This window comes from Littorina saxatilis, linkage group LG15 (genome assembly GCF_037325665.1).
Source record: "Littorina saxatilis isolate snail1 linkage group LG15, US_GU_Lsax_2.0, whole genome shotgun sequence".
Lineage (NCBI taxonomy): Eukaryota > Metazoa > Mollusca > Gastropoda > Littorinimorpha > Littorinidae > Littorina > Littorina saxatilis.
In genome coordinates, this window is record NC_090259.1 from 5,503,846 (window position 1) to 5,529,630 (window position 25,785).

The 25,785-nt window shown below is 42.0% G+C and overlaps 1 protein-coding gene and 1 long non-coding RNA gene across 2 annotated transcripts in view; one reads left to right on the forward strand and one right to left on the reverse strand.

Moving 5' to 3' along the window:
- LOC138948334 (uncharacterized) overlaps positions 1-25,785 on the forward strand; it is a 135,385-nt gene that overhangs the window by 11,707 nt on the left and 97,893 nt on the right. The window lies entirely within an intron of this gene.
- LOC138948318 (uncharacterized) lies at positions 12,684-25,162 on the reverse strand. The gene is made up of 4 exons (XR_011449969.1): positions 24,958-25,162; positions 23,063-23,199; positions 20,837-20,947; positions 12,684-16,838 (listed from the first exon to the last, which is right to left on the reverse strand). It is a non-coding gene; the product is annotated as an uncharacterized lncRNA (long non-coding RNA).

The window sequence follows — 25,785 nt, forward strand, 5'->3', positions numbered from 1 at the left end:
AAGAGGTGTAAAAAAGATATTAGCTTTCCACATTCACAGAGACGGGGAAAGAACTTGTGAGCGCATCCATCCGTGCGAATTCTGCGAAGTATTTTAAGGAGGGGGGTGGGGAGTGTAGGCCTGTTTTGTTTTGTTTGTCGGGGCAGAATAAGCCAACCATGGGCATCACCTTCTGTTTTTAATTCTGTTTCCCAGTGACGCCAGGCAACTTTGGCCATTTTGTGTTTTGCTTCCGTCTTTGTTAATTTGAGGTCATGAAATTCTGCTTGATCTGTGACAGATTCTTTTGCTGCTCTGTCAGCCATATCATTGCCTCTGATCCCCGTGTGTGAGGGGATGTACATAAGGGTCAATTCTGTTCCAGAGGCAATGATCTAGTGACAGAGGAACAGTATTTCCGTCTGAAGCTCTTCCCGGTTTCTGGAACCATTTTGGAGAGCAGTCAGAGCTGATTTTGAGTCGGAGAGGATCACGACTCTTGTTGGGGGTTGAGGGAGGTCATTGATATAGTGGCATGCTCTTAAGATGGCGTACATTTCTGCAGTGAAAATGGACACATCCTGGTTGAGTTTGAATTTTTTAGTTATTTTGAGGTCAGGGATGACAAAAGCACAGCCGGCTTGGCCATCATTTTGTTTTGAGCCGTCAGTAAATATTTGTAGGTGATCTTTGTAACTGTTTGAGATTATTTCTCTTACTATTGATGAGACAAGCACAGGGTTATCTTTCTTTGTTATACCCAGTTCATGATCAGGGATGATAATGGGGGACTCCATGAACCAAAAGGGGAAGGGGTTAATGGGTATTTGGGCCATCCTACCTGGGTTCACCCCACTTTCTTGTAATATCGGTTGAACATAGTCTGCTAGTGGGATTGTTGCTTCGTATATTGTGGGTGTTTTTCTTTTTAGGTTTTGGTAAGGGGCCGAGGTTATCGTGTCGAACTCAGCAGTGAGCTCTTCGTTCACAGCATTATCAACTGTACTGGCTCTTGATACACACTGCGCCGACTTTAGCCTTCTTTCTTCCTCGAGGGGCAGCCAGCCAGCCTCTTGATACACTAGTTTGTTTATGGAGTGTTTTGGGAGATCAAAGATGATTTTGAGGGCAGCCATTTCGGCTCTTTCCAATAGTTTTAGATTCGATTTTGATGCAGCAAAAAATGCTTCTTGACCATATGTTAAACGGGATCTTATAATGGCTTTCGTAACGTGAAGCAGGCTGTCTTTATTTGAGGCCCAGGTCTCTCGTTTTAATACTTTGAGGAGACTTAGTGCTTTCTTGGCTTTGCCGACAAGGTTTTTGATGTGTGGTCCCCATGTTAGGTTCGGGGTGAAGGTAACGCCAAGGAATTTGACTTGTTTTTTAGACTCCAGGGGTGTATTGTTGACGATAATTGTGGATTTTTCGTGTAGCTTCTTTCTGGTGACAACCATGAATGTTGTCTTTTCGGCGGCGATTTCAAAGCCGTTTGTGTGCAAATAATGGATTATTTTGTCTACTGCGTTTTGATATCTCTTTAAGTTAGTTTTGTGTTGAGTTTCCCTTGGTTTGTGATTTGACCACAGAGCCAGGTCGTCTGCATACAGTGAAATCACTGTTCCATTCGTCCCGGCTCTGTGGATGTCATACAGCATGATGCTGAACAATGTCGGGGCAATGACACTGCCCTGAGGGACTCCCATGTTAACTTTGTGTGCTGTGGATACATCTCTGCCTACTCGGACTTCTAACGTCCTAACGTCTAATCAGTCTTGTGTCTTGGTCGTGTAGGTACAGAGTTTGCTTCTGCAATCGTTGTGTTCGTGTTGATGACGGTTTCGTAAAACAAATCAGCGAATCTATCGCGTGGAAGACATTTCTGTACAAAGCACCGAACCCAACAGGAGACTGTATTGATGCGTTTGCAATTTTCTGAAGAAATAAACTGCATGTGGGTTAATTTCATCCGTTTAATGCTTGTCGAAACGAGCCATAAGGCTTTAGAATAAAAGATTTCACGCATTGCTTGGCCATCTGATCACAGATGAGGTCGCAGTTTTTAGGTTGAATCTATGAATCGGCCAGAGATAGATCTGCATTTCTGGTACGACCTTCCAGATTATCAACAGCGGGTTCATGGTCGGAATCAAGAGGTCAAATTTGCGTGGCTCCCAATCATTTCATAAAAGATTTCCTTTTTCATGTTTCTGCGGCTGCGCAAGTTATTTTGCCTAGGTCATGGCGGAACTTTAGGCCTACGGAGAAATATCGCTGGATATTTTCTCACTGGAATAACAGAGACAAAGAAGGGAAGTCATGCTATATACTGATATATAGAGAATACTACATGGCTTGCTGTGTCGTACCATATTTACACGAGTTTTTTTTTTAAATAATGAACTGCGAGCGAAAGCGAGCTGTTCACTATTTGAAAAAGCAACGAGTGTAAATCTGGTACGAAACAGCAAGCCATGTAGTATTCTGTTTATCCTACATACTGTACTTACGTGTATTTTACTGAAAATGTCCTGCAGTCGAGGCAGCTAAATTGAAGACGCTTGTTTTGGAACCTCGATCTCTTCTAAAGCCTCGTTCAATCTATTACGTCAAAGCAAAGAAACGTCACTCTGAAAGTGTGGCGTGACGTGTTAGTTCTAAAGATTCATGGAGGGTAATTAGTGAGCGCAAATTTTGTTTCTATAATGACGTTTGTCTCGGTGACTTTGGCACCATAAGCAGTGGAAAAACAGGTCCCTGCCAGACTTGCTTGACATGACCTCATTTACATGATATACACACGTGTGATTTGAACGATTATTATCTCACGGGTGTCTCTCTCACTTATGTAGGATAAATCGTGTTATCTCTGTATCTATATAAAATATATATAGGTTACAACACGAGTGGTTTTTTATATGGCTTGTATTTCAGTCAAGACCCAGCGGATGAATATCATCGGGAGACACGAGCCTCTGGCGAGTGGCTCTCGATTGATATTCCCGCTGGGTCTTGACTGAAATACAAGCCATATAAAAAACCACGAGTGTTGTAATCTGTATATCCCATTCTACCATCAAACACAAAGTGTAGACTACTAGCGGCACTGTTGCGATCTGTGCAGGGTAAAACTGTTGCCAGCGAGACTTAGCCCTTTTGCAACCTTAAACTAAGTGACCGTCGCTGAAAAAATAAAACGAATGAGTGCATCGATAAGTACGCGGTAACACTACTTTCAGACCATTTAAAAGCTTTAAGTAAAGGTTCGTAAGTTGCAAGAAAGTAATGAAGTCGAATAGAAATTAATTTAGTTGAAGCGCACAATTCTTTTGTTTTGCGTTTCAGGTCGGCAGAACGGGCGAAACGGGTTTGGGACCCATTTGGCTTACTCGATTCAGAATTGATTCCACGTTGTTTTTCTCGAACGTGTGTAATTAGGCTTATTGACAGAGAAGCAAATTTTAGGGAACAAATATGTAGGTTTAGATTTAACCATTTGCTCCCTATTTGAAATGTATCTACGTGATAAACTGTTTTGCGAGTGTGTTTGCATGGATGAACTTAAACTGGTATGGCCCGTGTGAGGAAAACGCGACCGACACGTCTGTCACCGCCGATTGATTGCATTTTGAAGGAATATGACTGGATTACGGAAAAATATGTGGACTTACTGCAGAGCCAGGCAAAAGAGTAGACTTGCTCGCAAAACACGTGAAACAGCCGATGTTTGATAGCTGAAGGCGCACACCAAAACACACTACCGACAGAAGTTCTCAAAAGTCGTCTGCTAACGATGCAAGGGGAGGGTACTCGTGTTTTTGTTTTGGTTCGCTAGCATCTGGTTATCTTGTAAGTTGAATGTTCGTTTTTTTCGACCTGCATTGCTTTCATAATGAAAGAAACTTTTGCTTATTGCATCTCATACATCAGATCAGTTCTGAGATTCATTTTTGCGTGCAACTGATATGGTTTTCTGAGCCGTGCAATACGATTTTAGAACTTCATACAAATGTGTCACATTGTTCGGCGCGAGGTCAAAGGTCGGGAGGAAAGTAGTCCTTTGCCCAAATCGGAATCTGCACTATCATATATTTTTTGGAGTCCATGATGTATTTATTGAGCTATAAAAATACAACATATATACCCATACTGAAGTAACAGAGACAAAGAAGGGAGGTCATGGGATATATATATATATATACGACTTGTGTCTGTGTGTCTGTCTGTGTCTTCGCGATGCACGGCCAAAGTTCTCGATGGATCTGCTTCAAATTTGGTGGGCTTATTCACAGAGACCCCGGACACAACCTGATCGATGAGATATTTCAACACGTGCTCTCAGCGCGCAGCGCTGAACCGATTTTGTTTTTTTTTGTCTGGATCCACTACCAGTAACTCTTCCTTATCTTCTCCAGTGTTTTCAGCGTTTACCTCCCTTCCTTCGTATGGCGCGCGGATATTCCCATTCCGTTACTATTTTTAGAAGGTCACTGCACGTTACTATTTTTAGAAGGTCTCCGGTGTTTTGCGCGTTTATCTCCTTTCCTTCGTGCGCCGGCGAAGCCGGCGTACACCCGGCAAAGCCGGGTCCCAGGCGCAGCTTGGTATTCGGCTCTACTTTTTCCCGGCGAAGCGGGTAATCATCTAGTATATATATATATATCCCATGACCTCCCTTCTTTGTCTCTGTTACTTCAGTATGGGTATATATGTTGTATTTTTATAGCTCAATAAATACATCATGGACTCCAAAAAATATATGATAGTGCAGATTCCGATTTGGGCAAAGGACTACTTTCCTCCCGACCTTTGACCTCGCGCCGAACAATGTGACACATTTGTATGAAGTTCTAAAATCGTATTGCACGGCTCAGAAAACCATATCAGTTGGACGCAAAAATGAATCTCAGAACTGATCTGATGTATGAGATGCAATAAGCAAAAGTTTCTTTCATTATGAAAGCAATGCAGGTCGAAAAAAACGAACATTCAACTTACAAGATAACCAGATGCTAGCGAACCAAAACAAAAACACGAGTACCCTCCCCTTGCATCGTTAGCAGACGACTTTTGAGAACTTCTGTCGGAAGTGTGTTTTGGTGTGCGCCTTCAGCTATCAAACATCGGCTGTTTCACGTGTTTTGCGAGCAAGTCTACTCTTTTGCCTGGCTCTGCAGTAAGTCCACATATTTTTCCGTAATCCAGTCATATTCCTTCAAAATGCAATCAATCGGCGGTGACAGACGTGTCGGTCGCGTTTTCCTCACACGGGCCATACCAGTTTAAGTTCATCCATGCAAACACACTCGCAAAACAGTTTATCACGTAGATACATTTCAAATAGGGAGCAAATGGTTAAATCTAAACCTACATATTTGTTCCCTAAAATTTGCTTCTCTGTCAATAAGCCTAATTACACACGTTCGAGAAAAACAACGTGGAATCAATTCTGAATCGAGTAAGCCAAATGGGTCCCAAACCCGTTTCGCCCGTTCTGCCGACCTGAAACGCAAAACAAAAGAATTGTGCGCTTCAACTAAATTAATTTCTATTCGACTTCATTACTTTCTTGCAACTTACGAACCTTTACTTAAAGCTTTTAAATGGTCTGAAAGTAGTGTTACCGCGTACTTATCGATGCACTCATTCGTTTTATTTTTTCAGCGACGGTCACTTAGTTTAAGGTTGCAAAAGGGCTAAGTCTCGCTGGCAACAGTTTTACCCTGCACAGATCGCAACAGTGCCGCTAGTAGTCTACACTTTGTGTTTGATGGTAGAATGGGATATACAGATTACAACACTCGTGGTTTTTTATATGGCTTGTATTTCAGTCAAGACCCAGCGGGAATATCAATCGAGAGCCACTCGCCAGAGGCTCGTGTCTCCCGATGATATTCATCCGCTGGGTCTTGACTGAAATACAAGCCATATAAAAAACCACTCGTGTTGTAACCTATACATATATATATATATATATAGACATAATACATTGGATATGGGGACTCTGACACCAGCTGGTTATTTGGGAACTTGTTTTCAACTGCTTGCAGCAAGTTGAAATTTGGCATTGTGGTTTATATGTCGACTTAGTACCCAAATATAAAAAGACATTCTGGAAAATGTTATTATTAGGTATATGAAAACATAAGAAGGTCCCCATATCCACGTTCCCAAAAAGCTTGTCTGAATATATACTATATATAATAAAAGTTTCTGGGAACACTAACTTTTTTTTTTAATATTCAGGTGAAACAACATTCTTTCACATGTATTGTTTGCAAAACTTGTTTTAACTTCAAACTTGTAAGATTAAGGCCACGGTCTTCAGTTTTCTCTTTTATTGGTCCTTGTTTGAGCAGTTCTTATGAAGCTAACTCGACACCAGCCGGTTATTTGGGAACTCGTTTTCAACTGCTTGCAGAAAGTTGAAATTTGGCATTGTGGTTTATATGTCGACTTAGTACCCAAATATAACAAGAAGGGCAAAGCCCATACGACTCACATGCTTGACCTTGACCTTTACATGACGTTGACCTTCAGGGTCAAGGTCAAATAACTAAACCTAGCAATGACATCATACACTAAGAACTGCTTTACACATTTTTCCTACCAAAATACATGTGAAGGTCAAGGTCATCCAAGGTCATGCAACACAAAGCTGTTAATTCAAGACATAGGAAGTACAATGGTGCTTATTGGCTCTTTCTACCATGAGATATGGTCACTTTTAGTGGTTCACTACCTTATTTTGGTCACATTTCATAAGGGTCAAAGTGACCTTGACCTTGATCATATGTGACCAAATGTGTCTCATGATGAAAGCATAACATGTGCCCCACATAATTTTTAAGTTTGAAACAGTTATCTTCCATAGTTCAGGGTCAAGGTCACTTCAAAATATGTATACAATCCAACTTTGAAGAGCTCCTGTGACCTTGACCTTGAAGCAAGGTAAACCAAACTGGTATCAAAAGATGGGGCTTACTTTGCCCTATATATCATATATAGGTGAGGTATTCAATCTCAAAAACTTCAGAGAAAATGGGAAAAATGGGAAAAATAGCTGTTTTTTAGACAACATTTATGGCCCCTGCGACCTTGACCTTGAAGCAAGGTCAAGATGCTATGTATGTTTTTTGGGGCCTTGTCATCATACACCATCTTGCCAAATTTGGTACTGATAGACTGAATAGTGTCCAAGAAATATCCAACGTTAAAGTTTTCCGGACGGACGGACGGACGGACGGACGTCCGGACGGGGGGGGACGGACGGACGGACGACTCGGGTGAGTACATAGACTCACTTTTGCTTCGCATGTGAGTCAAAAAGACATTCTGGAAAATGTTATTTGTAGGATTTAAATATATATATGAAAACATAATAAGGTCCCCATATCCACGTTCCCAAAAACCTTGTCTGAATATATAATATATATAATAAAAGTTTCTGGGAACACTAACTTTTTTTTTAATATTCAGGCATAACAGCATTCTTTCACATGTATTGTTTGCAAAACTTTTTTTAACTTCAAACTTGTAAGATTAAGGCCACAGTCTTCAGTTTTCTCTTTTATTGGTCCTTGTTTGAGCAGTTCTTATGAAGCTGTGTTGTATTCAAATTGATAGTCGGTTGTGCAAATAGTATTTAACCATGTTTCTTATGCTGTGACAATTTGGGTGTGAATGTGAGTGTGGACGTGGATATATGATTTACTGCAACATTTAAAACAAAATCATGTGCTTTTGCATTTTGGAAATAAATTCTATTGATTGATTGATTGATTGATAGTTTGTCATTTGGTTTCGTACTAGTAAGGAAGTGTTCTTTTCAGCTGTGAGCTTATAAAGTTTATATTGATGCTTCAGACACTGCATAATCTTTTGAAGAACATATTTGCGGAAAAAAATAGCACACACACACACACACACACACAGAGCGAGAGCGAGAGAGCGGGGGGGGAGAGAGAGAGAGAGAGAGAGAGAGAGAGAGAGAGAGAGAGAGAGAGAGAGAGAGAGAGAGAGAGAGAGAGAGAGAGAGAGAGAGAGAGAGAGAGAGAGAGAGAGAGAGAGAGAGAGAGAGAGAGAGAGAGAGAGAGAGAGAGAGAGAGAGCAAGAACATATTTGCGGAAAAAAATAGCACACACACACACACAGAGAGCGAGAGCGAGAGCGAGAGCGAGAGCGAGAGAGAGAGCGAGAGAGAGAGAGAGAGAGAGCACAATACTCGCTTGCAGTCACTCCCTGTTTACACAATACACACTGTTCATGAAGGTTTTAAACAGATACTGTTGTTTATTAGTCCAGCATCAACAACACAAACAATAACATAAGCAACTATTGTTTTAAAGAAAAAGACATACCTCGTCTTGCAAAAAGGTGGATTGTTACCGAAAATAAAATACAGTCATTTAAATCTACTGATAACTAAAAAGAACATTAAAGATAATACAGTCTTATGTATAGTCATTGAACCGAAAATTATTAACTTGTAATATGTTTGCAAAAAAATAATCGCACCCAAAAAACATGATTTTGAAGAAATATGATGTCACTAAGCATGATTAACCTTCGCCGACAGTCGCTAAAAACATTCTTCGCCGACCGTCGTCGAAGGACACATACTTTTAACACAGACAGCCATGCGTAGTCGGAGGACACATACTTCTCAAAGAAAAAAAAACGTGCTCAAGTAGAGAAAACAAGAACAAGAAAAAAAAGTACAGAAATCAGGCTTTTCATTGAATTAGATTATCAAACTAAATATATTTCCAATTTTGTACTTGCATTTATCTTTTTTCGTGTTGTGTAATTACGCACCAAGTTAATTCTTACCTGAAATAAACATTAATCACAACTCAGCTTTTATTTTGACATCGAAAATCGTTATTTCTTAAACACCATGAATCAAAGTCCATGGTAAAAGTGAAACAGGTGACTGAACAATGGGGAGGCAGAAAAAAAGAAATAAACAAGAAAAGGACCACGGGTCCTAAAATCACCCAACCGTATGTGTAGACGGATAGACACAGGCAGGGACGCTGACAAAAGTAACAGTCACCCCCCTTTCCTTTGGGTGGGTGACTAAAAATGACAATAAAGGCTCACCTAAATATATGTTCTTATCCCATTGGGGCGCATGAGGTGACTAAGAACCCAAAATAAGAGATCCCCCCCCCCACCTCCCAGGGCGGACCCTGGGAACAAAATTCAAAATCAAAAAAGCATTTCAATGGAAAAAAATTAATCAAAATCAAATCTGATGATACATTTCATTACGCTAATAGGATAATTGCCTAACTCAGAGTTAGATAGTTTTGAGACAACGGTTCCATAATAACGCCAACAATTGTGTCAATCATCTGTAAAAATTCCGAAAAGAAATTGCAAAGAGAAACGGTTGCTGATGCCATGTCAGCAAAATTGCCTAACTCATAAGTCAGTTATCTTAACAGCATACCCATGCTTTTCTGTCTATGCATGTGCATCCCATGGTAAACAAGATCAATAGAAATTTGGATTAAAGTTCATTCTACTGAAGTACAGAACCCAAAGTTCAATGCAGAGGCTGCTGAACAAATCGCTTTTTCTCAAAACTTGCAAAAGTGAGTTAGGCAATTATCCCATTAGCGTGACGATTTGCAACATATTATATATTATTAAACATTGCTTAACGTCCAGCTGACTACACCGAGCCGTCTCAAAACGCCCCACGCTGCCAACTAAAAAAACCTAAAAATTACCAATGAAGGTATGTCACCAGTCCTTCTGATAAACCATGTTTACAAGGACATATAATTGTGAGGCTCTGGAAACGATGAGGTACTTTCCCCTGTTTGTAAAAACCAGGTTTTAAAAAGAAAAGAGGATAAAATAATGTCCACGAAGAACTGTGATCCTTGTATCTCTATCTACTCTGCTTCTTTGCAAGACAAGTTTATACACGATTAGCTAGGAACCTGCGTAAACACCGAGGTTTACTACGAGTTTAAGCAGAGCTTTAAGACATGTCATTTAAGCTATTTTTACACAGCAAAAGGCGGTAAAAATGTCATGTGGGATCATAATCACCACGTTTTCTGCATGCAATCATTTCTCCGATTAGCAATCTTCCCACTGTGACACCAGCGACTAAAGGCACTTCACATCGCCTCCTTCCCTACTTTTCAAACCAACATCACAGGGTACCAGACCGCAATTCCGAGAATATACCAGTACTGATTTATGACGTCTCAACATAATTGTCTTAGCAAGATTAAAGCAGAGTAGATAGAAATACAAGGATCCCAGTACTTCGTGGAAAATATTAAGTAAAAATGCAGATCCTTGTTCATCAAGACCTAGGGTCATACAGCAAGACCGAGGGTCATACAGCAAGACCGAAGGTCATAAGCAAGATCCAGGGTCATACAGCAAGATCCAGGGTCATACAGCAAGACCCAGGATCATACAGCAAGACCCAGGGTCATACAGCAAGACCCAGGATCATACAGCAAAACCCAGGGTCGTACAGCAAGACCCAGGGTCGTACAGCAAGACCCAGGGTCGTACAGCAAGACCCAGGGTCATACAGCAAGACACAGGGTCGTACAGCAAGACCGAGGGTCATACAGCAAGATCCAGGGTCATACAGCAAGACCCAGGGTCGTACAGCAAGACCCAGGGTCGTACAGCAAGACACGGGGTCATACAGCAAGACCCAGGGTCCTACAGCAAGACACAGGGTCCTACAGCAAGACACAGGGTCGTACAGCAAAACACAGGGTCGTACAGCAAGACACAGGGTCGTACAGCAAGACACAGGGTCCTACAGCAAGACACAGGGTCCTACAGCAAGACACAGGGTCGTACAGCAAGACACAGGGTCCTACAGCAAGACACAGGGTCGTACAGCAAGACATAGGGTCGTACAGCAAGACACAGGGTCCTACAGCAAGACACAGGGTCATACAGCAAGACACAGGGTCGTACAGCAAGAGCCAGGGTCCTACAGCAAGACACAGGGTCCTACAGCAAGACACAGGGTCGTACAGCAAGACACAGGGTCGTACAGCAAGACACAGGGTCCTACAGCAAGACACAGGGTCCTACAGCAAGACACAGGGTCATACAGCAAGACACAGGGTCATACAGCCAGACACAGGGTCCTACAGCAAGACACAGGGTCGTACAGCAAGACACAGGGTCGTACAGCAAGACACAGGGTCGTACAGCAAGACACAGGGTCCTACAGCAAGACACAGGGTCCTACAGCAAGACACAGGGTCCTACAGCAAGACACAGGGTCCTACAGCAAGACACAGGGTCCTACAACAAGACACAGGGTCATACAACAAGACACAGGGTCATACAGCAAGACACAGGGTCCTACAGCAAGACACAGGGTCCTACAGCAAGACACAGGGTCATACATTACGACACAGGGTCCTACAGCAAGACACAGGGTCCTACAGCAAGACACAGGGTCCTACAGCAAAACACAGGGTCATACAGCAAGACACAGTGTCATACAGCAAGACACAGGGTCATACAGCAAGACACAGGGTCATACAGCAAGACACAGGGTCCTACAGAAAGACACAGGGTCCTACAGCAAGACACAGGGTCATACAGCAAGACACAGGGTCCTACAGCAGACCGCAAAGAGCCTATTAAGGGCCCACACAAACTTTAACTTGTCACAACAAGTTATAAATCACAAGTTGAAAAGGAACTATGTACACATTAACAATCTTGGCATTATTAATTGTTTTGTCGTTTAAGCTATTTTTACACAATGAAAGGCGGTAAAAATGTCACGTGGGATCATAATCACCACGTTTTCTGCATGCAATCATTTCTCCAATTAGCAATCTCCCCACTGTGACAGCAGCGACTAAAGGCACTTCACATCGCCTCCTTCCCTACTTTTCAAACCGATATCACAGGGTACCAGACCGCAATTCCGAGAATATACCAGTACTGATTTATGACGTCTCAACATAATTGTCTTAGCAAGATTAAAGCAGAGTAGATAGAAATACAAGGATCCCAGTACTTCGTGGAAAATATTGAGTAAAAATGCAGATCATTGTTGATCAAGACCGAGGGTCATACAGCAAGACCGAGGGACATACAGCAAGATTGAGGGTCATACAGCAAGATCCAGGGTCATACAGCAATCCCCAGAGTCATGCATACATACATAATGCGTATAGCCCAGCGGACTGCAAAGAGTCTATTAAGGGCTTACACAAACTTTAACTTGTCACAACGAGTTATAAATCACAAGCTGAAAAGGAACTATGTACACATTAAAAATCTTGGCATTATTAATTGTTTTGTCATTAAACAAAGATCGACCAATCAAACACAGCAATAACACCTTCCTATTTCAAGTTTTACGAATCGTAGTCACACTCAATTCGTCAAAACTTTGAACATCGTGATTTGTATGTCGTACGTGACATGAAAACCCATGGTCATACAGCAAGACCCAGGGTCGTACAGCAAGATCCAGGGTCGTACAGCAAGACCCAGGGTCGTACAGCAAGACCCAGGGCCGTACAGCAAGACCCAGGGCCGTACAGCAAGACCCAGGGTCGTACAGCAAGACCCAGGGTCGTACAGCAAGACCCAGGGCCGTACAGCAAGACCCAGGGCCGTACAGCAAGACCCAGGGCCGTACAGCAAGACCCAGGGTCGTACAGCAAGACCCAGGGCCGTACAGCAAGACCCAGGGTCGTACAGCAAGACCCAGGGCCGTACAGCAAGACCCAGGGTCGTACAGCAAGACCCAGGGTCGTACAGCAAGACCCAGGGTCGTACAGCAAGACCCAGGGCCATGCATACATACATAACATATCGCGTATAGCCCAGCAGACTGCAAAGAGCCAATTTTTGTCTTGCTGTATGACTGGGAATTGCAGATATGTTCTTCAAAAGATTATGCCGTGTCTGAAGCATCAATATAAACGCTTATAGCTCACAGCTGAAAAGAACACTTCCTTACTAGTACGAAACCAAATGACAAACTATCAATTTGAATACAAAACAGCTTCATAAGAACTGCTCAAACAAGGACCAATAAAAGAGAAAACTGAAGACCGTGGCCTTAATCTTACAGGTTTGAAGTTAAAACAAGTTTTGCAAACAAAACATGTGAAAGAATGTTGTTATGCCTGAATATTAAAAAAAAAGTTAGTGTTCCCAGAAACATTTATTATATATATTATTATATTCAGACAAGGTTTTTGGGAACGTGGATATGGGGACCTTATTATGTTTTCATATATATATATATTTAAATCCTACAAATAACATTTTCCAGAATGTCTTTTTATATTTGGGTACTAAGTCGACATATAAACCACAATGACAAATTTCAACTTTCTGCAAGCAGTTGAAAACGAGTTCCCAAATAACCGGCTGGTGTCAGAGTTAGCTTCATAAGAACTGCTCAAACAAGGACCAATAAAAGAGAAAACTGAAGACCGTGGCCTTAATCTTACAAGTTTGAAGTTAAAACAAGTTTTGCAAGCAATACATGTGACAGAATGTTGTTATGCCTGAATATTAAAAAAATTAGTTAGTGTTCCCAGAAACTTTTATTATATATATAATACAAGTTTCTGGGAACACTAACTTTAAAAAAAAATTAAATCGATCAACACACACACAAACAAACAAACATAACAACAATAAAAAAAAAATTAAAAAAAGGACATACATGTTCATGTCTTGTCGTTTTAAAAGTATAACTAAAAAAGAACTTATAACTAGATATTTAACAATGGTACATAGAACATCCAGAAAGTTGAAATTTCGCACTGTGGTTTATATGTCGACCTAGTACCCAAATATATATAGACATTCTGGAAAACGTTATTTGTTTAGGATTTAAATATATATGTGAAAACATAATATTAATAAGGTCCCCATATCCACGTTCCCCATATTCCTAAACAAATAACGTTTTCCAGAATGTCTATATATATTTGGGTACTAGGTCGACATATAAACAACAATGCCAAATTTCAAGTTTCTGGGAACACTAACTAATTTTTTTAAATATTCAGGCATAACAACATTCTTTCACATGTATTGTTTGCAAAACTTGTTTTAACTTCAAACTTGTAAGATTAAGGCCACGGTCTTCAGTTTTCTCTTTTATTGGTCCTTGTTTGAGCAGTTCTTATGAAGCTGTGTTGTATTCAAATTGATAGTTTGTCATTTGGTTTCGTACTAGTAAGGAAGTGTTCTTTTCAGCTGTGAGCTATAAGCGTTTATATTGATGCTTCAGACACGGCATCATCTTTTGAAGAACATATCTGCAATTCCCAGTCATACAGCAAGACCCAGGGTCATGCATGCATACCTACATAACTTGTATAGCCCAGCAAATAATAGTATTACATCAGGGTCTCATTTCGGGGTCGGACTTATCGCTATTTTGTTACTCAATTTCCTTGTCAGCTATTAAACTCTAAGACACCGGTACAAAATGTTTTCTTATTACGGAAGCCGAAGCGGGGTTTCGCGGGGTACCCCCGGGGTTCCGCAGGGTTTCGCGGAAAATAGCTACCGCACGCATACTGCATGCGTCAGACGTTCTCAACATCAACATTCCGCGATCGTCACCTGTGTTTCTGTTGAAGCTCCTGGAGTGACTCAGAATGTGTGTTGCCGTGTTCCACTCCCTTTTCGTTTTTTTCTTTTCTTCAAGCAAGACAGATAGTCATTGTAAATTTATCTGTGAGATTTCATTCAATTTTATTTGGGTTTAAACCGTTTTAATGACATTAAAATCATTTAAAGCTGTCGGTGTTGCTGTGTGTAGATTTCATTTATTTGTGCGAGTGCGTGCAGTTTGCATCGATGGTGCGATTAGTTTGAAAAATGTCCGATTACATTCCTCTTGACAACCTCAATTTCAAAATGAGCCCCTGTTATATTGTGGTTTTTTTTTGCTTAACGCCCAGCCGACCACGAAGGGCCATATCAGGGCGGTGCTGGTTTGACATATAACGTGCGCCACACACAAGACAGAAGTCGCAGCACACAAGACAGAAGTCGCAGCACAGGCTTCATGTCTCACCCAGTCACATTCTTCTGACACCGGACCAACCAGTCCTAGCACTAACCCCATAATGCCTGACGCCAGGCGGAGCAGCCACTAGATTGCCAATTTTAAAGTCTTAGGTATGACCTGGCCGGGGTTCGAACCCACGACCTCCCGATCACGGGGCGGACGCCTTACCACTAGGCCAACCGTGCCTGTGCCACTGTTATATGGTAAGATGTAATGAATAGGTTTGCTCTACATATTGCACCAACAGGCCAGCAAGTTGTCTCAATCTCTGTGCTATGTCATTTTTTCTAGCTGGTCCATATTTCTTCAGTAAGCTTTCGCCAAAAAGCAACAACATGCTGTCTTTGCCCACAACTTCAGCTAGTCCATCTTAAAACCGTGTCTTCATTTAGTGCTGAAGCTTTGTTCGCACATTCATACATGTTCTATTGTTGAGACAAGTATTTTGGTTAATTGCGGCTTGAATTATCTTCCCTGACGGATACATGCCTTTTTGAAGGAGATGCCCAAAACCATTTATTAAAGTTTGTATTTCAGCATGAGACCAGCTTGAATTTACGCTTGTCTTCATGAGCTTTGTCGACCTCTGCCTTTAATTATTTTTTTTTGTTTGTTTATTTTTTGCTTAACGTCCAGCCGACTACGCAGAGCCATATCAGGACGAGGAAGGGGGGGATGAAGGGGGCCACTTGTCAAGCGATTCCTGTTTACAAATGCACTAACCCATTACTTGTGTCCCAGCAGGCTTTAGTAAAACTAAATTAATACCTACTGGAAGATTACCAGTTTCCAGTATGTTAAAATAGGCTTAACCTATCTACTGCTGGACTTACATCAGAACACTAACAGATTAAACTATACATGAATCGCGAGACAAGCGGCAAGAGAAGAGATTTTTGGAAAAAATACAGGTGAATGAGCAAGATTAAGGCAGAAAAAAGAAAAGAATTCATGAAGAAAAAGAGAGCATGACAGGAAAGAGGAACCAAAAATCTACCTAACAGCAAACTAGAAAGCTCCTGCGGTTCCAAAAACAGGAGGGGCCTTTAATTTCTTAACCGCAGTGCCCCACTGCGGGAGCCTTTAATTAGGTAATAAACAATGCATGTTATTAGTAGTAGCAAAAGTATTTAGATATTATAAGAGTATGTCCACTAGAACCCGACATGTAGCATCTATATATAAATAAAATTTAAATAATATTGTGGCGGTTTCTGCGACTTCCATTACTCGCGCAGAAGCGTCTGATTGGAGAAACTAGAGGTCAAAGTATGTACCAAAATGTTGCTAACTTGACGTTGAGCAATGTAAAATAACATATTTTTTTTAAACAAACTTTGAACTCGAATTTCTCCAATCAGAAGATTCTGCACGAGTTTTGGAAGTCGCAGAAACCGTCACATATGATGGTGGCGGTATAAACATACCAAGCGGTTCTGCATGTGTGCGACATGTGTAGTCGCAATCCTTGACGGAGGAGTCATCGCTCCCCAAATCACCCACGATGCCGGTGTTGTCATTGCCCAAATCACCCACGATGCCGGTGTCGTCATTGCCCAAATCAGCCACGATGCCGGTGTCGTCATTGCCCAAATCAGCCACGAATTGCCCAAATCACCCACGATGCCGGTGTCGTCATTGCCCAAATCACCCACGATGCCAGTGTCGTCATTGCCCAAATCACCCACGATGCCAGTGTCTTCATTGCCCAAATCACCCACGATGCCAGTGTCGTCATTGCCCAAATCACCCACGATGCCGGTGTTGTCATTGCCCAAATCACCATGACCAACTGAAACAAAGATTAGTTTAAAATTATAGAATCTTTGCTTATTGTTGATTTATAACACCGACACAAGACAGACGATGGACCTTCTTGACTGTCACGACCTCAAACAGCATGTAGACGCTCCCACACGCAAAACACACATCATTGACTGGATTGTCACCCACGAGTCCACTGACCTGGTGTACGACATCCTGCTGAATGACTACCTCAGATCCGATCATTCTGCAGTTTTGTTCTCTCTTAAGATGGCCAAACCATCCAAACAGAAAAAGCGCGTAGTCCGCCGTAACCTCAAAGAAGTTAACACTGACACATTTCGCGCAGAAGCAGCCCGCCGACTGCTTGATCCTCCGGTATCCTCAGACCCTGTACGTCATTACGACTCCACTCTCAGCACACTTCTTGACGAACATGCACCCGCAAAAACCAAACTCATCGTAGATTGGCCTTCTGCACCCTCGATCACAGCTGAAGTTAAGTATACAAAACAGTTGCGTCGCCGAGCAGAGAGGAAGTTGCGAACCTCAAAGCTGGTAGTTGACAGACAGATTTACAACAAGCAAATGGAACATGCTCAGACACTCATCGCAGACGCCAAACAATCGCACTACAGCACCAAAATCTGTGAAACAACCTCTGCCAAAACACTCTTCTCCACAGTGAATGACCTTGTTGGCTGCTCTTCTGCTTCTCCCTTGCCCAACAACATCGACCCCTCCAAACTGTCGCAAGCTTTCTCTGATTACTTCCATAACAAGATCCAAACCATCCGTGACAAACTAGACAAAATCCCACACCAAAACTCTGAAACTTCTCCTGCATTTACAGGCACTCCCTTCACACACTTTCAGCCTCTCACTCTCACTGACCTGGAGAAAGTCCTCAAAGAAATGACCTTGAAAACCTGTGACCTTGACCCTCTTCCCACACAACTCTACTCTGACTGTCTTCCTGAACTCCTCCCTTCTATTCTCAAAATCATCAACACTTCTCTGCAAACAGGCACTGTCCCCAACTCCTTTAAGACTGCTATTGTCAAACATCTACTGAAGAAACCATCGCTCGACCCAAACACTCTCAGCAACTACCGCCCTGTCTCAAACCTTTCCTTCATCTCCAAACTCCTTGAAAGAGTCGTCCTAAAACAACTCAACTCTCACCTTCTTTGCAACAATCTTCTCTCTCCGCTTCAATCTGCCTATCGTCCTCACCACTCCACCGAAACTGCCCTTCTCAAAATCACTACTGATCTCCTCCTTGCCACTGACCAAGCTGAAATCTCTGCCGTCGCTCTACTTGATCTATCAGCGGCCTTTGACACAGTCGACCACAACATCCTCCTTCAACGCCTTCAGTACACCTTTGGTATCCATAGCACAGCTCTTTCTTGGTTCTCTTCTTATTTCACCGACCGCTACCAGACTGTTTCGATTGACAAACTGAACTCTGACCCCATCAGGCTTGAGTGCGGAGTCCCTCAGGGCTCAGTCCTTGGGCCTGTACTAATTACTCTCTACACTCAACCTCTTGACCACATCCTTGACCGACACAACGTTCTCCACCACTCTTTTGCCGACGACTCTCAACTTCACAACAGCTCTTCCCCTGACCAGTCTGAATCTCTTCTTTCCTCTATCTCTGACACTATCACTGACGTGCAGAATTGGATGACAGAAATCAAACTTCAGCTCAATAGCAACAAAACTGAAGCTATCCTAGTAGGCACTACATCCAAACTCTCCAAAGCCACTTCCGACTCTCTTCAACTCTCTGACTCTTCTGTCCCTCTGTCTTCTGCTGTCAAAAACCTCGGAGTCACTCTAGACAACACCCTTTCCATGAAACAACACATCTCTTCTGTCTCTCGCACCTGCTACTTCCAACTCCGCCGCATCGCCACTATCCGCAAGTACCTCACCACAGATGCTACCGCCAAACTGGTCACGTCCACCATTCTCTCACGTCTTGACTATTGTAACTCTCTCTTGGCGGGTCTTCCCTCTTCTTCTATCTCTCGTCTCCAACGCATTCAAAATAGCTCTGCCCGTCTTGCCTTACGAAAGAAAAAGGGAGATCATATCACCCCCCTCCTAAATCAGCTCCACTGGTTGCCCGTTCCTGCCCGTATCACATACAAAATCAACACTCTCACCTACAAATGCCTCCATGGTCTCGCCCCTGCCTATCTCTCCGACTCTCTCTCTCTCTATGTCCCTTCACGAGCACTCAGATCATCTGCCGACTCCCTCAAGCTCAACATCCCCCACACCAAACTCAAAACAGCAGGTCAACGCTCATTTTCTTTCCAAGCACCTAGCCAATGGAACACACTACCTCTCCCCCTCCGTCAACAACAGTCCCTCGAATCATTCAAATCTGCACTCAAGACATTCCTTTTTTCCACATAATCCATGCATTCTACACTGCCCACCCCAATACAATACAATACAATACAATAACTTTATTAATCTCTAAAAGAGAAATTACATTGCTGAGCGTTTGTGTCCGTAATAATAACATACATAAAACATTCAAAATAAACATTTGTTCTTTGTCCTGAGAAAATATAGCACATTGGTTATCACATAAGAAAGTATATTAAAAATAAATTAACATGCATTCACCATCAACAATGCACAAAAGAAAGTCAGCACCTTGCCGGTTATCACATATTGTCTAAGAGAGTAGAATAAGAGTATATAATCATGCAAAACAAAATCAACAATACTGAAACAATACAGAACACTGACCCCGTGCATCAGAGCGACAACACCAGCATCTACCGCCCCACCTGAGAATTGAAGATGTGAATTGCAGATGGAATGAACGAATTTCTGTAGCGTGTGGATCTTGCGGTTGGTTGTCTGAATCTGTTGCTCCTGTCTGTCCGTCTACTGTCAAATTCCGGTCTGAGTGGGTGCGAGTCGTCAGCCAAAATCTTCTGTACCTTGTCAGTCAGTCGTCGTTCATGTGTTGATGTGAAATTGTCCTGCTTCCTCCCAACCACCCCACTTGCTTTCCTGATGAATTTATCTAATCTATCCCTGTCTTGCTTGTTGATGTTGCCACCCCAACACACGGAGCCAAAGTACAACACACTATTGCACGTTGAAGTGTAAAACATCTGAAGGATTTCTTGTCTGCAGATGTTAAAAGACCTGAGTTTTCTCAAAAAGTACAGGCGAGAGTGGAGTTTCTTCACAAGGGCATCAGAGTTTGGTTTCCATGTCAACTTATTGTCTATAATCACCCCCAAATACCTATACTGCTCTACCTTCTCTACGACCTCCCCCTTGATCACTATCTCCCTGTGTACATGTTCCCCCCTCCTGTTGTCCATTATCATTGTCCATCCCACCTTGAATAACTGTACATATTTTAATGGTTGCTGGTGTGTGTGTGTTGGTGACTTTAAGTCTCCGTGTGTGTGAATGAGTGTATGTGCGCCTTGAGTCGCCTGTTGGGGAGATATGTGCGCGTTATAAATATTCGTATTATTATTATTATTTATGTCAAACACTCTACCGTACCTCGAAATGTTTTAGCTCTTTGCTCAAGTGCTATTATTATTATTATTAGCATTGCTTAACGTCTAGCCGACTACGGAGAGCCTTCTCAAGATATCCCCATGCTGCCAACTAAAAAACAACAAAAAACATCATTGGCGGTCTGTCACTAGCCCCGTAGATGAACCCGACATGTAGCATCTATATATAAATAAAATTTAAATAATATTGTGGCGGTTTCTGCGACTTCCATTACTCGTGCAGAAGCTTCTGATTGGAGAAACTACAGGTCAAAGTTTGTCCCAAAATGTGTTATTATTATTTCACGTTGCTTAACATCTAGCCTGTGTTGCTAACTGGATGTTGAGCAATGTGAAATAATAATAAGAACATTTGGGAACAAGCTTTGACCTCGAGTTTCTCCAATCAGAAGTTCTGCACGAGTAGTGGAAGTCTCAGAAACCGTCACTTATGATGGTGGCGGTATAAACATACCAAGCGGTTCTGCATGTGTGCTCGTCACGTCGCAATCCTTGACGGAGGGGTCATCGCTGCCCAAATCACCCACGATGCCGGTGTTGTCATTGCCCAAATCACCATGACCAACTGAAACAAAGATTAGTTTAAAATTATAGAATCTTTGCTAATTATTGATTTATGTCACTCTATCGTAAATAAGAACAAAAAGTCCCAGTCTCTAGGCTGGGGGAGGATGGAATCTGTGGCATCCCGGAGGCCGTCATTGCCCCCACGACTTCAGAGAGAGAGAGAGAGAGAGAGAGAGAGAGAGAGAGAGAGAGAGAGAGAGAGAGAGAGAGAGAGAGAGAGAGAGAGAGAGAGAGAGAGAGAGAGAGAGAGAGAGAGAGAGAGAGAGAGAGAGAGAGAGAGAGAGAGAGAGAGAGAGAGAGAGAGAGAGAGAGAGAGAGAGAGAGAGAGAGAGAGAGAGAGAGAGAGAGAGAGAGAGAGAGAGAGAGAGAGAGAGAGAGAGAGAGAGAGAGAGAGAGAGAGAGAGAGAGAGAGAGAGAGAGAGAACCAACGTATGGTTCCTGATGGCTTTCTTGCCTGAAGAGTGAAGTCAGGTGTATGTAATTTCATCGTTGCATGCACAACAGAAACTTCTTAATCATAAACTCCATTATCTTTTTTGAGAATCTAACTCCTTCATCCACTTCCAAGACCATTTATTTGGATGTTTTGCCTCACTTGGCAACTTGTCGTCAAGCTGATTTGCACATGGGTCTCCATTCTTGAAAAAATCCACGCTTTCACTTATCGTGGTGGCCATTTTGAATGTAAAACAGGAAGTGACCACAAAGGGAAGCAAAGACTTGTGGGAGAAAAAGTGAATCTTTTTGAGACAAGTGAGGCCCTGATAAGGATGTTTAGGGAAAATGTAACTTTTGAAAACATAGGTAAATGTAAACATCCTTGTCAGGGCCTCACTTGTCTCAAAAAGATTGCAAGCGCTTACGATCTGCAACGCTGGGCTGTTTGACGAAATTATATTTATTATATCGCGCATGCACAAGATGTTTGAAAATGCGGGAATTGGTATTTCTTTGTGTGAAAAGGCGCGCATCCAAATTTTATTTTTGCGGGATTTCTTTCATATTTGCGGGAATGCGCGGTCTAGAATCGACACTGCGACAGATCAAAACGTGTCAGAAGGTTTTTGCCAGAATGGAAGGACGAATTTCCTTGGTTAGATTTCGACAGTGGAGTGTGCGTGAGCGCAACTCCATGACTGTGTGTAGGGGTGGGGACGAGTTTTTGCATTCAGATTGTGGGTAACCTGATTTTTGTGCGGGTAAGTTAAAAATGACATGTTACATACCCGGGGAAAGCTGAATTGACAAAAATGTGGCCACCCCTGCGTCCCGTGACAGTAAGGTGGGTTCGTATCATGAAGGAGTTAACAAAAGTGACATTTAGCCCTAATGACAGTGAGGGGCGACATTTGTATTATAGCCTACAACAATACAAATGTCGCCCCTCACTGTCATCAAAGGGTACGAGTCGTGCATCCCTCTCATTACTAGTACTATTGATTGCCAGCACTAAGAAAACTATTAGGAAAGGGTGTATTTTTCAAATAAGTCCAGAGGCTATTTAATTTAGTAGCAATGGACTTCAGACTTTTTATGGAAGAGAACAAATTCCAAAATGATAGGTTTTAAATCGTTTTAAGTAGGGCTAGGCGAGGCGCTCTCTTGCCAACATTGCGTCATAATCTGAAAGGTTCCGCGACGCAATATTCCTGATCCTGATACTTAGCTGCGTCGATATCATCGGAAAATGCACTTTCCAAACCTACTTGTGATATAGACTGCGCACATTTCTTTGCAACCAAACAGCGCCGAAACTCAATTATGTAAGACAGATCTCTTACTTTATCAACATCAGTGGTTGTCTATTGACAACTTGATGCGGCATGCGTGTTCAGATTGTTACGCGAAGCTGTGGTTCACTCTCCCATCTCTGTCAAAATGGCGGAAGGCCGAATCAAGCCACCAGCCACACGTCACTTCCGGAGAGGGACATTATTTTCTTTCGTTTTCTCCCGAGCTTTTGAGAATACGGGTTAGAAAAGTGAGTCATTATCTTCACTGGAACATATTGAATACGAACTCTAGCGCATAAGTCATTAAATTGAAAGAAGAAAGAGAAACAAATGGTTATTTCAGTATTTTTTTTTACCATGGAGACAGCCTTTAAACTTACCACAGATATGTCGTCAGGACATGAATCCAGCCAATGTGTGACTTTCGTGGTCTCGTATACACATGGAATTGCGAAGTTCTGAAGACATGGGCTTGTGAAGTTGTGTTGAAGTGGACTTGGACGGGATTTGTCGTGTTCTGTAGACCCAAAACACTGATTTGTACATTCATGTGTTGGAAAACACAGGATTTCCATTTCGTAAAGTTTCAATCAAGCCGCCATTCGTGTTTCAATTTTCAGCTACTTGAATCTAGTTTTGCCTTTCCATATTTGGCTAATCATTATGAGCTATTAAAGGGGCACGCCATAGCTATAGTTCGGACAATTTGCATCGAGTCTATCAGAATCCTCACCTTCCAAACTGTAATATTCCCACGTTCCACATCCACAAACCCTGCATAGCTACAGAAAGCAGAAATGTTTGAAGAACTAAATCCTTGCGCGCATTTATGTGTAGTGGAAGTGAGTGACAAGCCAGAGCTACGCTTCACTCACAACCCAATTTGGCAACCGTCAGTTTAAAGCAATTTAATTGCAGATAAATGTCAGTTATAACCCTCTATTTCTGATCAGGTCTCCATGCAATCACTTTTTGTTCTTCCAGTCTATTTAGATAGCTGGGATAATATTGCAGAGGGACGTCCTCATGAATATTTCATCTACATCAGTGTTGCTGCCAGCGTTAGAGGACAATAGGTCATTTGGACCTGACCGTAAGAAATCAATAGGTCCAAATGTCCTGGCTTTAAAAAAGTAATAGGTCTTACCGTCTACAATTGACCGCGGCACCCTTGTTAATTTTAAAGTAAATCACAAATTTGTGTCAGCACACACGCATGTGTGTGTGTTTGTGTGTGAGTGTGGGAGGGGAAAGAGAGAGAGAGGGAGCTGATTTTCCACAATAAGTTATAACGTGACTTCAAATTAATTTTGCCATTTAATGACAATAAACGTTCAACTTTGGCAATTGCCAGAAACTTAAACTGCCAACCGTCAGAATCAACCAGGTAAACATGGTTAGATCACGCCACCTATTTGTCAAATATGATATGAACTTAAAATAAATGGGGAAAAATGACTAGAATATTCAAGGACTCCTGAAACAAAAAGGTAACATTTGAAACACTAGCTGTGTTGGTCCTAGAGTACAGTGTCACTGCCATTCCTAGGTACTGGTGGATTTTCAGAGAACAGCCTCCTGGAACAGAGAGTGGAGTGTACACTAGTACGACCTCATCTAGAATACGGCAATCCTGCCTGGTTTCCGAGACTAGTACGCCAATCAACATCAATCGCAAGAGTCCAAAGAAGAGCTACTAAACTGATTTACGAAATAAAAGACTACACATATGAAGAGAGACTAAGATACTTGACTTTGCCTACACTAAAGGCAAGAAGAAAGAGAGGGGACCTAATACAAGCGTATATAATATTTAACGACATTGATGACACTAACAAAGATTTCTTTTTTAAATCACCGCAGACTAACATTGTTGTAACACGTAACAGTACTGACAAAATACAAAAAGAAAGACATGATAATAACAATACAAGAAAATTTGCTTTCAGCTATAGAGTTACAAATGACTGGAACAAACTAACAACTAACATTAAACGGGCTCCCAGTACAAATGCTTTCAAGAACCTCATTGACAAACACAACGCTGGACACGACAGTCGTTGCAATAGTCACTCCCGGTGCACTTCACTTCAGTGATTGCCTTCGAGGGCCGATTAGACAGCCATTGACCAGAACTATCAATTCACAGCGGAATTCCCACTCAGAAGAGACTCCTTCGATGCGAAGAAGCCCTCTCAAATCTTCAATGCCTAACTCAAATAAATAGATATAACACTGTTCTTATAAAGTGCGCTACATAAAATCTAAGGCTTACCTGTACGAGTGGTGTGCCTGATTGTACGAAAGGGAAAAAAATCCCATGCAGCGACCATGTTCATTGTTCAGATTTCTTGAAAAGGCCCGGATCGCTTATCGCTTACGCTCTAAACAATAATAAATATTTCACTGAGGTAAAGCAATTATTTCCAAATGTTCAGAAAATATAAGATAAACTTGTGAAATAAACCTGTAAAATAGTTATTTTACAGTTTTATTTTACACAGCAATGTTAAAAAAAAAGAGAGAGAGAGATAATTTTTTTTTTTTTTTTAGTGTCGTAAGCACAAGAATGCTAAAAGCTCAGAAGAGATTGTTTGACGATGCAGAGATCTGTAGCAAGGGAAGGGGGACAACCAAGTCAGAACTCAAATGCTTTTGGGAACACGAGTTAAAACCCCTCAATGGTCAAGCTGAACACGAAAATTACATTTTGAGGTTACCTTGGATATGAGAACATGCTAATGTTCCCATAACCACAGAATGTTCCCAGATCCACGCTCTCACACTTACAGATGTCCCCAGATCCAAGACATTTTAAAAGTATATATATATATATATATATATATATATATATATATATATATATGAGGCATTGCACATCGCTCAGACCGCACAAAACATACAGTCCTGGGCCCGCTACACAGCAGCTCACAGTATACGTTTTGTACGTTCAGCGTATACTTTCTGGTGGTATCAGCGGAAAATCCTTATCGGAACTACCAGCTGAACGTATACGGTCTCTTTAGATATATATATATATTGACGTGACGTCACACGGTATACTGACGAATCGTCGCGTTTGGAGTTGAAAATGGCCGACGTC